Source organism: Perognathus longimembris, chromosome 21 (genome assembly GCF_023159225.1).
Source record: "Perognathus longimembris pacificus isolate PPM17 chromosome 21, ASM2315922v1, whole genome shotgun sequence".
In the NCBI taxonomy this organism is placed as follows: Eukaryota; Metazoa; Chordata; class Mammalia; order Rodentia; family Heteromyidae; genus Perognathus; species Perognathus longimembris.
The window spans coordinates 38,491,566-38,508,671 of NC_063181.1; the positions used below are offsets into that span (position 1 = coordinate 38,491,566).

Genomic DNA, 17,106 nt, shown 5'->3' on the forward strand with positions numbered 1-17,106 from the left:
AAATGGCATAACACTGGCCCAGTGAGCACCGGACCAAATCCTGAGTCCAAAACCATAGTTTGGAAAAAAGAAAGAGTGAGAAAAAGAGAGACAGACAGACAGAGACAGAGAGGAAGGAAGGAAGGAAGGAAGGAAGGAAGGAAGGAAGGAAGGAAGGAAGGAAGGAAGGAAGGAAGGGAGGGAGGGAGGGAGGGAAGGGTAAAAGAATATAATAGATTGAGCTTATGTTAAAACCAATTGGTTGTTTAGGATTTATATTATGTCATATGATTTAGGATTTAAACATTTCCCTTCCTCCCATATGAGCATTGTCTCTACTAAAAAATCTCACTGGATGTCTCTGAGAGTTAATAGCATGTGAAGAACACATTTGTTATGCCTTACCATGCTGCTGTCCCTAGAACAAGGGCTTCCATGTGTGGCCCCGTTGCGGTGGTAGCCGCGCTGTGATAGAAAGGCCTATCTCCAGTTCACAGGCCGAGCCAGTGAGTTAAACATGGCACTCCAGTTCACAGCAGTAAACCCGGGGACACTCAGCTCGCAGCCCCTCCTCCTAACGCTCTGCTACCTTCATCCACTTTTGTTTCATTGTATTTGATTATTTCTTATGTATTCGTCTTCTGAGACAGTCTTACTATAATAGACTTCAGCCTGGCCTTGAATTCATGATTCTCCTGTCTCAGCTATCCCAGGACTGAGATTACAGGCATGCTCCATTATACCGGCCTCCATTTGTATTCTTCAGTGCTGTCAAGGACTGAAGGGGTGTGTGTGTGTGTGTGTGTGTGTGTGTGTGTGTGTGTGTGTGTGTGTGTGTGTGTGTGTTGCAAACACAGGACCAAAGGAGCACTGCATTCCCAACAACAGAGAACATTTAAATCCCCATCCTTTGCATTTCGCGTCTGTGTCTCCACCACACAGAAAGCCTAGTGGCGTGGAGAGCGAGATGCAGGTTTGAGGACTTCTGACACCGTCGCTTTGATGGAGTAAGGTTGCGAAAATATGTATCGATCACAGATTATAAATCTCTTTTAATGAAAACATTCTGCTTGGCTTGGTTTGGATTCCATCTCACAGTCTCCCGGGCTCTCTGGCAGCGCGCTCTAGGCCACCTTCTTAGCACCAGAACGGAAATTTAACTCAGTAAATAACAGAACACAAGATGTGTGCAACATTGTGGTTAGTTGATTTTATGATTCCCTTGGGGGAAACCGAGTTTGTGTAAATTTCTATCCAAGTGTGAAAAACATTTCACATCCTACCGAAATCTCATGATTAAGATTCTTTTCCTGGATAGTATTATCTGCTGGAAGTTGCCTCTGAAATTAATGCCTCCTCTCTTAAAAATTCATTTATACAATACTTTTAGCTTAGTTAAATAACAGCCTTTAAATTATGATTCACCAAATATGTTTATGTGGAGAATTACAGAATATTAGGTTTAAAGTAAAACACTCCACTGAGCAAACTCAACCCAGAAAGGCGCAGGTTTTTGCCAGGCAGGTGCTTACCAGCCAGGCCCCAGATCTTCCTTAATTTTTTTTTTTTTCAGATAGGTTGAGTCTTTATCCTGACATAGGATTTTAGTTCCGTACTTACCCTGAGATTGCTGAGATTACAAGTGTGTACTACCATACCTGGCCAAAATCATGATATGGAAAACAGATTCCTTTTTTAAAACAATAAAGAAATAAAATATGGGCCAGGTACAATGATACACTTCTGTTATCCCAATTACATAGGAGGCAGAGATCAGTACACTCGTGCTTTGAGGCCCATCTAGACAAACAAGCAAAAGCAGCTAGCAGGACATAATCTCATTAAACAAACCAAGCATGTGGTGCACTGCAATCTCAGCTGTAAAGCTGGGATTATAGACTGGAGGATTCGCCCAGGCCAGCCCCAAACAAAATATCCCATCCTAACTAAAAACTAATCAAAGCAAATATGGCTGGAAGCATGGGTCCAGTGACGGGGCACCTGCCTAGCAGTGTTGAAGCCCTGATGCCAAGTTCAAACTCCAGTACCGTTTTGAAAAAATGCATTCCAGTTATCTCAAACAGCGCAGAGATGTGTGCAAAATGACAGTAGATGCTGAGTAACTCAAAACTTGTATCCACACCAGATGGCTACTTCCAAGGGTTCATGTCAAACCTGAAAAAAGTTTCAGTCTAAATAAACAACAAAAACTCATAAACAGAGAAAAACAACACATGGCGATTATCATAACGACTTCACTTCATCACATCACTCACTAGTTATAATGCCACAAGTGAAACTACTTCTTCTTCTTCTTCTTCTTCTTCTTCTTCTTCTTCTTCTTCTTCTTCTTCTTCTTCTTCTTCTTCTTCTTCTCTTCCTCCTCCTCCTCCTCTTCCTCCTCCTTTTCCTCCTCCTCCTTTTCCTTTTCCTCCTCCTTTTCCTTTTCCTCCTCCTCTTCCTTCTCCACCTCCTCCTCCTTCTCCACCTCCTCCTCCTTCTCCACCTCCTCCTCCTTCTCCACCTCCTCCTCCTCCTCCTTCTCCTCCTCCTCCTTTTCCTTTTCCTCCTCCTCCTTTTCCTTTCCTCCTCCTCCTCTTTCTCCACCTTCTCTTCCTCCTCCTTCTCCTCCTCCTCTTCCTCCTTCTCCTCCTCCTCCTCCTCCTCCTCCTCCTCCTCCTCCTCCTCCTCCTTCTCCACCTCCTCTTCCTCCTCCTTCTCCTCCTCCTCCTCCTCCTCATTCTTAGTGTGTGTGTGTGTGTGTGTGTGTGTGTGTGTGTGTGTGTGTGTGTGTGATACTGCAGATTGAATTCGGGTTAGGGCCCTGTCCCTAAGCTTTTTTTGCTCAAGGCTGATGCTCTAACACATGAGCCACAGCTTCACTTCTGGCTTTTGGGCAGTTAATTGGAGATAAGAAACTCTTCTGTTTAGGCTGGCTTTGAACCACAATCCTCAGATCTCAGCCTTCTGAGTAACTAGGATTACAGATGTGAGTCACGCACACTTGGTGCTTTTTTATTTTCTTATTCTGCCATGACACCACACCGGATGTTACTCTTCTCACAACACAGGCACTTCATTTTCTTGTGGCTTTTCCGGGTATCTGTGCGCCTATGCTTTTATTTCTCCACCCCTCTATGGCAAGGAGGGCTGCAAATCAGACTATGGGCAGAGTTGGCGGCTTTCAGCTGCATTTCACGATCCCACACAGTTATCTGTGGGCAAGCTGTGTTCTGAGGGCAAGCGCTAAGCTTCGCTGCGTCTCACCTTCTTAGCTACCACAGGTCACTTTGTCTCCATGCAGTTGAGACTAGATAGAGCAAGAAATCAGGAGAATCTTGGTAGCTTTCCAAATAGAATTTTCTACTCTGGCTGGTCTGGGCACTGGGCTTTCAGAGACCTGCAGCCTGTGTTCCCCAGGCTCTGACAGTTTCTGGAGGTGTTGGGAACAAATACTCTGTGTGTGTGTGTGTGTGTGTGTGTGTGTGTGTGTGTGTGTGTGTGTGTGTGCCAGTGTGTGTACTAGCACTAGGGCTTAGACTCAGGGCCTGGGCACTGACCTCTAGCTTTTTGACTCATGGTTGGCACCCTACCTCTTGAACAACAGCTCCACTTCTGGAGATAAGAGTAATGTGGACTTTCCTGCTCTGAGTGGGTTCAAACCATGCATGACTCTCAGATCTTACCCCCCTGCATAGCGAGGATCTCAGGCATGAGCTACCGGTACCTAGCCTCTGTGTGGACTTGAATGGGCACAGAAAAGCTCCAAATAGTAAGTCCGAAAGGATTTGAAATAGATCACCAGCAGTGACTGAGGACCAAAGAGGAGAAGCACAAAGCAGTATCTACAGACACCTAGACACCTGTGCACATGTATTTGTCTCCAGCTCTGGTAGCCTCTTCCTTTCCTGGTTGCTTTTTCAGTTAGTTGTTGGCACTAGATTGGTTATCCTACACAGTGTTTTCCTACTTCCAACACTGCATCCAAAGATTCCCTATACCCTATTCCCTTTTCCCTATTTTCTCTCCTTTCTGTCTTTGCTCTAGATTTTATTTTGGCTACAGAACATTGAAATCAATTTGTGTTTACAGGTTAACATGTCCGTAGATTTCTAATTCCGCTGCCTTCTGTCCCATTTAGTAAGTATAACATATAGGCCCAAGTATGAACTCAAGAACTCTTCGCTCAAGTCATGTCACCCATGTAGGCCGATGATAAAGAAGTCGTAAGATGTGTCCAAATTGTATTGCGCCCAATGAGAGTATAGAGGGCATATCTGTGGTCATCTTCCCTAAGTCTCGAGCATGAAAAGGAGGTACCAGTGACTCACAACTTTAATCCTAGCTACTCAGGAGGCTGAGATCAGAGAATCATAGTTCAAAGCCAGCCTGGGCAGGAAAGTCCTTGAGACTCTTAGCACCAATAAACTAAAAAAGAGCCAGGGGTGAAGCTGTTGCTCAAGTGGTAGAGTTCTAGCCTTGAACAAAAAAGCTCAGGGACAGTGCCCAGGCCCAGAGTTCAAGACTAGGGCTGGCACACACAAAACAAGTGGTACTACCGCCTCAACCTTGAACATTTTGCAGAGCTAGACATCTTGCTGGATACATCTTATAAATACATTAGTAATATAGACTTACAACTGGAAATGTCTTAAATAAGCGAGTATATAAATTCAAACATAAATATATGACTTGGAAAGATATGCATAACTACAACCTTTGCTTCTTTGATAAAGCTTTATCCCAGAGTCTTCTGTTCCATATGTGTTTCTAATGCAAAATTCTCCTTTCTATCTCACTTCTGTAATTGTAACCACCTCCCTTTGTACAATTGCTTATTTTAAAAAAAAAAAAAAGCTTTTGAGAGCAAGGGAAGGGATGACACTGTCCAAAATGAAATGTACACTTTATCTGACTTACATAACTGTAACCCCTCTGTACATCACCTTTATAATAACAATTGGAAAAAATTTAAGTCTCCTTTTTTCTGACTTCTTATGTGCAATATAGGTGCTATATTCGTGATGCTAAAGCAGTATTTAACAAGAGGCATAAACTTAGTCTTTAATAAAAAAAAAAAGACCTAGTCAAGAATGTGAAGGTACATGAGACCTAAACACTATTAAGCAAGCACATGTATGAGGAAAGTCTCCAGGCAGAAACCTGGGGAAAAGGAAAAGGAAAAAGAAAGCCATAATGGCTGAGAAGAAATACCTCCCTGGGTCTCCCTCCCGTGCCACTCAAGGAAACTACACAGGTAGCTGAGCCTCAGATACATAAAGAGCAGGCAGAGGGCAAATGGTAACAGTCTCTGCTCATTCACAATCATATTGGAGGCTTCAATTACTCGATCTAAATTGTACAATTGCAATTGTACGTCCCTATTGCTACCGAGCTTCACTCTGAGAATACAAGTCTTCGTGTCAGTCTTCATGAACTCCGTACAAGACAACAGGGATGCACAGGGTTGCTAAACCACAAGCCAAAGGTGGTTACTTCATTCAGACAATGGTGACTCAGACTCTTCTTGGCTGGGCCCTAGTGGTTTACACCTAAATTCCCAGCTATTCTGGAGGCTGAGGTCTGAGGATTGTGGTTTGAAACCAGTCTGAATGGGAAAGTCAGTGAGACTCTCATAGCCAACTAACCACCAAAAAGCCAAAAGTGGAGCTCAGCTCAGGGACAGAGCCCAGGCTCTGAGTTCATGTTCCAAGACTGGCGTGTGCGCATGCGTGCACACACACACACACACACACACACACACACACACACCCTGACATAAAACTCTTGATTTTTCCTACATATTGGAATAAATAACCGATTATACGTTAAGTAATGTTTTTGTATGAGGAGATACCCAAATGCGTTCAGTAATATTTGAAAATACCCTTTATGTGACAATAAAAAGAAAATGATCATGAGTTATCTTTGCCAAAAAGTGCGTAACCTGTATGTTCAAATATAATAGAATATTTCCATACAACAGTAATCAAAACATTTGTTATAAATCAAACGCATCATATAAATGTAAGTATCAAAGGTTTCAGACCTTATGTATATTAAAAACATCAGGTCTCAAAATGATCAAATGACTACACATACGCAAGAGTTTTGTAAATGATAAAACACTATAAAATCTATCAAGGAAGGTATGAAAGAAATAGACACACACAATAGCAGAAACCAAATGTAACTGCATTCTGAAAATGATGTAATGATTCTTGTTTGTCTAATTTGCATTTTCGGAAAAGACTGCTCATATGTTACAACAGCAGCTAAGTTTACAACAATTTTTCTTTGTTCTTGGCAAACAAGAAAAGGTTAAGAATTTGCAGACAAGTCTTGGCAAGGAGGTGTTATGATTCAGCTTTGCAGTCTCTGAGAGCTACAGTATACAGCTGGAAAATGCATGTAGGTTATGAACTTGTTAAAAAAAACATTTTCAATTAGCATCGCGAATCAGTCCAACCTCAAGTCATAATTGGGCCTGGAATGGTACTGAAATTCTTGTAGAGCAAATCTCACACTATGGTTCTTCGCTTTCTCATGTGGATGGTTTCTTTAATCCATGTAGAATTACTATCCTCTGAAATGATAACAGCAAAGCTTTGGTCGATCTGAATTCATCCATTGACTTGGCATACCACAGTTTGTACTGTCAAAGGTCTGCTGGAATATTTCACTTAGTATGAAGTTTTTCTGATACTGTATTATATAATATTTATAATAGATGGTGGATGGATAGATCGATCAATCGATAGATTGATAGAGTTTGGTATTTTATCACCGAAAATAAGATCAACTTTTTCTTTATTCAGTGCAACTTCTGGTTAGATTTGCCTATCCATAGACTAGATCCAGAAATTTCTAGTCCGGTAGAGCAGTCATGTAATCACACTGCTCTCTCATTACCCACAGTTGACAAAGTGTGAGCCCAGGAGACATCTCCATAACAGGGATGTTTCTAGGCCTTTAATTTAAAGTGACAAATTAACTGCTGCTTTTTTCTTCTGAAGAACAAGAACAAACTGTTGCAAGAATTTTTACTCCTTTCCCTTTTTCTTGCTTGTTCAGACAGGGTACATTTCCTCTTTGTCAGCCCAACTTGCAGCACCAAATTCTTTGCCCCTTATTTGGAAAAGCAACACTTGCTTAAACATGCTGAGCAGCACAAATGGAAAAGGAGCCACTAAATCAGACGTATGTGTGATGCATATATATGTGTATGTGTGTCTTATCTATATACATACAGTACTGTGCATATGTGTAAGCTTGAGTGGACCAACCAATGTAAAGAATTGCCCAAACTAATCTATCATCTATCATCTATAATAGTAGACTATGTCCTGAATCTAATCTCATTTAAAGGGCCTTATTTATATCCTTTGGTCTATATAGAAAAGTTGCAATTTTAATGCCTCAATCTTTTCATATTATTTATTAGCTGAATAATAAAGCAAATAAACAAGAAAACTTGGACAAGTTTTGTCTCATTTTATCTAAAATAGATACCCCAGTACTTCTTTCTTTTTAAAGAATGGGGGAGTTTTTCGATTTCTTCTTTGTTGTTTATAATTCACAAAGTAAATGTATGTTTGCTAATCTAAAAACTCTACCCCTCCCCCAATACTCCCAACAACCTCCTAGGATTTCATAAGCGTGAATGATTTTCTGCCAAAAGTGGCAGTGGAGTGATGTAAAGCAAGTAAAACAGTTGCTTTTGTGGGACACACAAACAACTTCCGATAAAGCTCATCCATCCATTCAAACCCTGCGTTGTCGCCACTTCTCTCTACTCCTTTAATTAGGATCACAAAACCGCCACGGATGAAACTCGAAATGTTGCTGTCAACTCTTTCCCTTCTTCCTTGATCTCTCACACTCCTTAAATACTAAGTTCCCTTCCATCTACTTTGTCAATGGCTTTCCAAGTCTTCCTGCCCCCTGCTAGATTACTTTCATCCATACTCCACTCATCTTTCTTCTACAAGTCTGGTGTACTTTTCGAAGATGACAAAGTAATCTAGAATAATAAATCACTCAACCTATGAACAAATATGAAAATGGAAGCCTAGATCTCTCAATAAAGCCACAAGCAAAATGAAAATAGCTTGAACTCAGGGCCTGACACTGTCCCTGAGCTTTTGTGCTCAGGGCTGGCCTACTTTGAGCTGCAGTGCCACTCTGGTTGTCTGGTGGTTAATTGGAGATGAGAATCTCAGGGACTTTGCCGCCTGGGCTGGCTTTGAGCCACAATCCTCAGATCTCAGCCTCCCAAGTAGCTAGGATTACAGGCACGGCCACCAGCGCCTAGCTGACCAACGTTCTTTTTAGTGATTGAAAAGTATTACCTTGTTAGCTTTATCATTGTTCAATCATGTTGCATTGGACACATTTTTCAGTGCACTGAATATCACATATATATAGTCTATCACACATATGGTATATTATATGTATGATATATCAAACATATGATATATATAATATATCAGATATTATAAATTAATAAATCGTTCTAGATTACTTCCAAAAATGTCATAGTTTCCTACTGAAAGTATATAAATGTGGCCCTTTTTACTCTTCAACATAATCTTACTATTTCAACATAATTCTAACCTTTAGCTTTTTGTTTCTGCCAGCAGATTCCTCCCTTTTGAATTGCTTATCATTTTTCTCAGCCAGAAAAGTTGTTTTCCTTCAATGAAAGGAAGCAGATCCCAATTTTTAAAGGCCTCTGTCAAATCTCTGAAGTCATAGCCTTGACGTCCATTCCAACCAAGGTCTTTGGACTTTGTCTTCTGCAGACTTTACACTCAGGACATTAGGAAACAGTTCAGGCTTCAAAGACCTTACCTGGCTAACCTGCCCCATTCTCTACCTTCATTCTCTGCTATCCCCACTCAACCTGCCATTCCAAGGCCTCAGGCCTAGTTTCTAGTCTACTACTCCATTCAAGGCACAAGTTCTGCTCTGGCCTTCTGGAGTCTTTTTGTTACCATGTTGATTAACTGTGGATATATTTACAAGTACATAAATATAAGCAATAAAAATCTGAATACAAAAGCTGTGTCAGGTTTATGTTTAGTTGTTTTCCTTTTTCTTCCCCCAAGTTCCTTGAGACAAAGTAGAAAATACAATGTTTGTTAAAGTAATGAGTGGCTAAATGAGTTGGAGCACAAGAAATTTTACAACTTTGAAAACCTGCTTTAAGAATTGGCCAGATTGGTATCTACAAATTCAATGCAATACCCATTAATATCCCAACACCATTTTTTGATGAAATAGAGGAAGCAATCGGGAAATTCATATGGAATAATAAAAGACCTAGAATAACAAAAACAATCCTAAGCAGAAAGAACAGTTCTGGGGGAATTACAATACCCAACTTCAAGTTGTATTATAAAGCTATAGTAATAAAAACAGCTTGGTATTGGCACCGGAACAGTCCTGAAGACCAATGGAACAGAACTGAAGACCCAGAAATGAACCCACAGAACTACGCCTACTTAATCTTTGATAAAGGGGCTAAAACAATAGTTTGGAAGAAAGATAGCCTCTTTAACAAATTGTGCTGGAAAAACTGGCTCAACACATGCAACAAACTAAAACTATATCCTTATATATCACCCTGCACCAAAATCAATTCCAAATGGATTAAAGACCTTGAAATCAAAACAGACACACTGAAAACACTAAAGGAAGAAGTAGGAGAAACACTTGGGCTCCTTGGCACAGGACGGAACTTCCTTAACAAAGACCCAGAAAGGCTACAAATCAAAGAAAGGTTGGACAAATGGGACTGCATCAAACTGCAGAGCTTCTGCACGGCAAAGGACATAGCTTGCAAGATAAACAGAAATCCCACAGACTGGGAGAAGATCTTTACCGGCCATTCAATGGACAAAGGCCTCATATCTAAAATATATGCAGAACTAAAAAAATTACCTTCCTCCAAAACAAAACCGCAAAAAACTAACAGCCCGCTCATCAAGTGGGCTAAAGACCTACAAAGAGACTTCTCTGATGAGGAAATGAGAATGGCCAAGAGACATATGAAAAAGTGCTCTACATCACTGGCCATAAAAGAAATGCAAATCAAAACAACATTGAGATTCCATCTCACCCCAGTAAGAATGTCATATATCAAGAAAACTAACAATAACAGTTGTTGGAGGGGATGTGGCCAAAAGGGAACCCTACTTCATTGTTGGTGGGAATGTAACCTGGTTCAGCCACTCTGGCAAGCAGTATGGAGATTCCTCAGAAGGCTAAATGTAGAACTCCCCTATGACCCAGCAACCCCACTTTTGGGTATTTATCCAAAAAAACCACAAACAAAATCACAGTAAAGCCACCAGCACAACAATGTTCATTGCAGCGCAATTTGTCATAGCGAGAATCTGGAACCAACCCAGATGCCCCTCCATAGACGAATGGATCAGGAAAATGTGGTACATATACACAATGGAATTTTGTGCCTCTATCAGAAAGAATGACATTGCCCCATTTGTAAGGAAATGGAAGGACTTGGAAAAAATTATACTAAGTGAAGTGAGCCAGACCCAAAGAAACATGGACTCTATGGTCTCCCTTATTGGGAATAATTAGCACAGGATTAGGCAAGCCACAGCAGAGGATCACAAGAGCCCAATAGCTATACCCTTATGATCCCATAAGATGATGCTAAGAGAAATGAACTCCATTTTATGGAAATGATTGTTATATCACAGTTATAACTACTTTCAACATCCCATGTGTATCTGTAGTTTATACTGTTGATGATGTTCTTGTATCACCTTCTTGGATTGTATCTACACTATCTCTGTAATCTTATCTGAGTATATTGGAAACCGTGTATACTGGTATTAGAATTAGGAAATTGAGAGGGAATACCAAAATTGAGAGACAAAGGGTAAATTAAGAGAAACAACAACAAAAGCAATACTTGCAAAACTGTATGGTATAAGCGAACTGAACACCTCAGGGGGGAAAGGGGGAGGGGGGAGGGGGGTATGAGGGACAAGGTAACAAACAGTACAAGAAATGTATCCAATGCCTAAAGTATGAAACTGTAACCTCTCTGTACATCAGTTTTATAACAAAAACTTAAAAAAAAAAAAAAGAATTGGCCAGATTGGGTATGATAGCACATGCCTGTAAACGCTAACCCTCAGGAGGCTGAGGCAGAACGGAGGCTTGAGCGAAATAAGATCCAGACCATGCTGGGAAGCATACTAAGACATTGCCTTAGAAAGAAAGAAGGAAAGAAAGAAGAAAGGATGAAGAAAAGGAGAGAAGGAGGGACAGTGGGAGGGAGAGAAGGAGGGAGAAGGAGGGAGGGAAGAAGGAAGGAAGGAAGGAAGGAAGGAAGGAAGGAAGGAAGGAAGGAAGAAAGGAAGGAAGGAAGGAAAGAAGGACCCCCTTCTCTACTTTCTCTCAAAGGCCTCCATCTACAACTGTACTCCACCATCTCTATAAATGCTTCTGGTTTGGCATCCTACAGGAAATAAGGAATCAGGAAAACTGAGGAATAACATTTGTTTTTATATTTTAAACACCTGCATTGTCCCAACATAATAGCAATGTAAACCAGAATGACTTCAGTTCATCCCCAAATCCCGATGGCACACAGATTGTTTCCTGTTGAAGACAATGAAGATGGAAATGATAAAGGAAGAACACTCCATCCTAATTCTCCAAGCCTCAAAGCAGGGTATAAACTCCCCTTTGAGTAGATGTTCTCTTCTTCATCACAGGAAGAGATAGTTACTCTTTCTTTTTCTTTTTTTTCTTTTTTTGCCAATCCTGGGGCTTGAAGTCAGGACCTGAGCACTGTCCCTGGCTTCTTTTTGCTCCTCTGTGCCACTTTTTCTGTTTATGTGGTGCTGAGGAACCCGGGTCTTCATGTGCTAAGCCCTCTACAGCTGAGCCACATTCCCAGCCCCAAAGCAACTCTTCCCAGGCCAGCTTGGGAGTCAACCCCAAGATGAGTTTGCATAAACAAACCTTCCCACAAACAGCCCTCCTCTTCCCTAAATTTCTTTGCCTTGTGTTTACTGGCTACTTCCCCAAAATTTTATTGTCCCTGGAAGGCAAACTCTTTCCTTTGTTTAGCAGCTCCTTGGAGTTTCAATTCTTTGTTGTAAACTCTCCAGATCAAATAGATTAAACACAAACTTTGAGCCTTTTGCTAATCTGTCTTTTGTTATTCTAATTTACATGCCCCCCACCCCCAACCCCAGGGCCCAAACTTCTGTTTGTGAAGGGAAAGTTTCTTTCCTTCTGCAGCTTTTGTCTGGGGGAGTTGGGTTAGGATTCCCTGTTCCCTGGGGCTGTAGCTGAGTTCCTGGACCTCTGGCAAAAATCAGGAGAAACTAAAATTCTGACCAGGTCAGCTCCCGTATTTCCGTACAGAGTCCAGTCAAGCAAGGGCACTGAGGGCCTGTCTGTGTTTCTTTCCCTTTCCAAAATTTGATTGGCAGGAGAAAATATTTGTAAGAACTTGTTCTTTGGGTATTGGAACTCTTGTGATTTTTGGCTAGGGACTTTTGTTTGAATTCTTTTCCTCCTAGAGATAACTATTGTTTTCCTTCGTCTCTACCTTCGCGGGTTGTTTGCCACAAGGAAGCAGATCTTAGAGTAGAATACAGGAGTCTTGTTGTCTCGGTGCTCATTGTATCCTTAGTGTTAAAAACATCCGTGCTGGCATCCTCTGCCTGGGGTTACAGATGAACGAGTGTGAGGCTGGAGGTGTCCCTCTGTGTGTCTTGGGGGGTGGGGTGGGTGGAATTGAACTTTTTACGAACCTCATTTCAGCTTCTCATGAAAATGAAGGTCTCTTCTCTGTCTTTGGGAATGAGTATGAATTGGGGGTTGTATGTATGTGTGAGAATGGCTCACATCCTTTGGGGGAAATAACTCTTGTGTCCATGGTTAAACCATGGAAAGGTTGATTGGTTTGCATAAAACCAACAGAAGCTCTTGTGCATCTGAGTGGCATTTTGGAACAGACATACCTCTGGACCTCCTAAATCACGAATGGCTGGGTGATGACTGCACTTCTCAGATTGGAGAAAACTTTTATGTTTAAAAGAATGGGTAAAGGGCTTTGATCCCAAGTAAGTGTTCTATTGGTGACTAGGGAATGTTATGTTCCAATGGAAAACTTGACCCCATTCTTGTCAATGAATGCTCATTGTCACTGAGCTTTATCAACCCTTTGAATATTGGATCCTACCATCTTGTAAATGACGATTTCATTTTTATCTTACAATAAGGGCATAGTATCATAAAATAAGTTTAATGTATTCTCTGAAAATTCTCATATGTATAACTACACATAAAATCGTACATGTCTTCCCTTACTATTTCTTCCTTCATTATCTGGATTCAAAGACCTCTATTTACTAAACCAAAGGAAGAAAAGAAGCATGTTTTCCTTCCCAACAAGTCTCCTCATAACACTAAAAATGTGCATAGGTTTGTTTTCTGGAAAGCTGCAAATGTGATCTAGATCCGTCACGTATTTTGTACTGAAAAATTCTGTGACTTGGGTTTCTGAGACATAAGTCCCTCAAAAATGCAGAAATATGACTCACACATTAATGAATTAAACAATATGAATTAAACAATAATGGTGCTTAATTTAACTTATCCATCATGTAGGTATTAGTTTAGAGAGTTGAATATTCTGTTACATTCCATAGGCCTCAGTTTTAACCAATTCAGAGTGATTCATGAGAATTTAAAGACGCAGGTATCTGAATATGAGGGCACTTGAACTGAAAGGCATGGCGTCCTCTCTTAGTTCTGACTTTCTCTATCCACCTGATTCTGAGCTACTAACCAAGGAAGTTATAACCTGACATATAGAGGTAGGTGTGAACTTAAACTTGCTCTCTTCCTCTATTACAAAGTACAATAAGGACCAAATAAATGTGTGCACATATGGTTTATTGATCAAGGGCTAAACAGAAGTCTATGTGTATGTGTGTGGCAGTACTAGGGCTTACATTTGGGGCCTTGAGCTCTTGCTTGGCTCTTTCCACTCCTGGGTGACACTCTACCACATGAGCCACACATCCTTTACCAGCTCTTTGCTGGTTTATGGGAAATAAAGAGTCAGCTTTGTCTGTCTGTTTTGGCTTCAAGCCATGATCTTCAGATCTCAGGCTTCTGAGTAGCTAGGAATATAGGCATGAGTCACTGGCACCTAGTTTTAGAATTTACTTTTGATTATAGAGACACAACAGATTCTAGATACAGATTATATAGATTATATATGATTATATATTATATCTAAATATATACTATATATTATATAATACATATATAGTATATAATATATTTATATAATATAACATGTACATAATATATAATATACATATTATATTTTATTACATATGTAATATATAATATATTAAAATATAATATATCACATTAAAATATTAATATTAAAATATAATATATATGTGTAAAATATTATATATTTTATTTTCTTAGATTATATTTATATTATTACATTTTGTTATATAACATGTAATTTAATATTTCACATATTATATGATAATATGATATATTGTATATTATTATCAATTACATATACAATATATAATATATTACATATAATTTTTATTATAATTATATACTATTATATTATATAATATATTATATTGTTATATATTATATTATATAATAGGTTATATTTTCATTATTAAATTTAATCTAGGAATAATAATAATGAAACCAGTAAGTCTTAATATGCATACTAAAACTTTAAAAAAATAATGAGAACTCAAAAGAGACTAGCCCAAATACCTTATCTCCTACCCCCAGCATTTCTAATTTTAGATAAAAAATTTCCTGAACAATTTCCAAAAGGTTCAGAGACTTTCTATGGTGTGCTAATCAGATGAAAAACAAAGCCATTACAATTGTCATATCTAGTAGCATATTACCTACAGTTTAGAGGAAGAACTAAAACAAGAGAAACTTGCTAATAAAGTTGACATGTCTCCACGGATTTTTATTAAAATGCTCAGGGTTTTTGTGAAACAGGAAATCTGAACAAATGCATTGAAAGATGTCATTACCTCATTACCAATTAGTGCTAATTGTCCATAGTACTATCATGTCTTCTTATACATGTGTATTGCCTGTAGCCAGACAGGCACAGATGGGTGGTTCTGTCTTGAAATTACTCACTTGATGCCATTCACCAAGAAGGCCCATTTAACAAGCCCGAGGTGAATCTGAGATCAGGATGGATGGAACTAGGGAGCTCTCTTGTCCAATGCCAAGTGAAAGGAAGCAAAAAGAATAGTGTTAAGGCTACCTGGGATTGGGCTCAGAATCTCCTGTGTCCTGAGCTGCAAGTACTTCACCATTGGGTCACACCCTCCAATGAGCAAGAGCTCATTCTTTTTCCATTCCCTCATGGTAGAACATTATTTATGTGTGCTGGTCCTAGGTAGGCTCTTCCACTGTTCTTCAGCTTGTTCACTCAAAGCTGGTGCTCTGCCATGTGAGACACTGCTTTCCTTCTAGCTTTTCAAAGTTGGAGTTAGGAGTCTTAGGGACTTTTCTGCTTCGAATTGTGATCCTTACCCCTCAGCTTCCTGAGTAGGTAGGCTAAACAAGTGTGAGCCACCTGGGCCTAGCTTCATCTTCATGGCATTTTAAAAATAATATTACCAAATAGATCTGAGTACCAATTCATATATAAAAATGAGCTACAATTACATTAGGAACTTTAGAGAGCAGGCTAAAAAAGGAGACATGATTTAAAAGTTAAGCCAGGTGCCAATGGTTCATGCCTGTGGTTTTAGCTACTCAAGAGGCTGCGATCTGAAGATCACAGTCTGAAGTCAGCCCAAGGCAGGAAAGTCTCTGAGATTCTTATCTCCAATGAACTACTACTACTACTACTACAAAAACATCAAAAATAGAGCTGAGATTCAAATGGTAGAGCACTAGCCTTGAGCAAAAAGTTCAGGGATAGCAACCAGGAGCTGAATTCAAGTCCCACAACTGGCACACATACACACACACAATTATTACAAATGTGTATATAAACACCTATTAAAGAAACACAGCAAAATATTTTAACTATTATGAATGATCTTCTTAGCAGGGCACCAGTGGCTCATGCCTATAATCCTAGCTACTCAGGAGGCTGAGATCTGAGGGTCCCAGTTCTAAGCTACCCCTGGCAGTAAAGTATAAGAGACTATTATCTCCAATAAACTACTAAGAAAAAGCTGGAAGCGGTGCTTGTGACTCAAGTGGTAGAGTAATAGCCTTGAGCACAAAGAGGATCAAGAACAGCACCCAGGCTTTGAATGCAAGCTTCAGGACAGGCAAAAAATTAAAATGAAGAGGAGGGAGGAGGGAGGAGGGAGGAGGGAGGAGGAGGAGGAGGAGGAGGAGGAGGAGGAGGAGGAGGAGGAGGAGGAGGAGGAGGAGGAGGAGGAGGAGGGTCTTGTCTGCTGCAGCAGTTGTGGACTTTATGGTTCTTGAGTCTCCAAATGTTCTCTAATAAACATGCATTTCTTTTATTATCAAGAAAAGAAACCAGTTTTATAAATAAGCACCTTAGAGGCAACAGGCTGTCTTTGAATTCTTTACTATATAGTTTAATTGAAAGATGTGTTTTAATATCATAAAAGCCACATTACAACACAATCTTTACTACAAACCAACAAGCAATTAAAACGTAAAACTACTACAAAGTTTGGTGATTGCTTATTAGACACCTTTCTGTTTCAGTGATTTTTCCCTGCAGAAAACTTTAACATTTCTTCTTTCCATAACATGACACATTTTATAAGCAGACAGAACCTCAAGATTTCAAAGGACCCTACAGATTGTCCATTCCAATACCATCTAGAATTATCCAGCTGAAACCTTACAGCCTCCAAGCGTCTTAAGTCAGTTCATCCGAGCAACTTTCAGCAAAAGTTAACCTCAAAATTGTTCAGTCTATTTGCATCTACTTCAGAAACATTCCTGACAGAGAATAAAGATATTTGGAAGAGATTTTGTTATATTTATTGTTGCTTTAAAAATTATCTTTAAGTAGTTATACAAAGGAGTTGCCACTTCACAAAGCAGTTTATGAATACAATA

The 17,106-nt window shown here is 39.8% G+C and overlaps 1 protein-coding gene across 2 annotated transcripts in view; it reads right to left on the reverse strand.

The window, feature by feature from the left end:
• The window catches only part of Nrg1 (neuregulin 1), a 969,466-nt gene that overhangs the window by 231,911 nt on the left and 720,449 nt on the right, over positions 1-17,106 (reverse strand). The window lies entirely within an intron of this gene.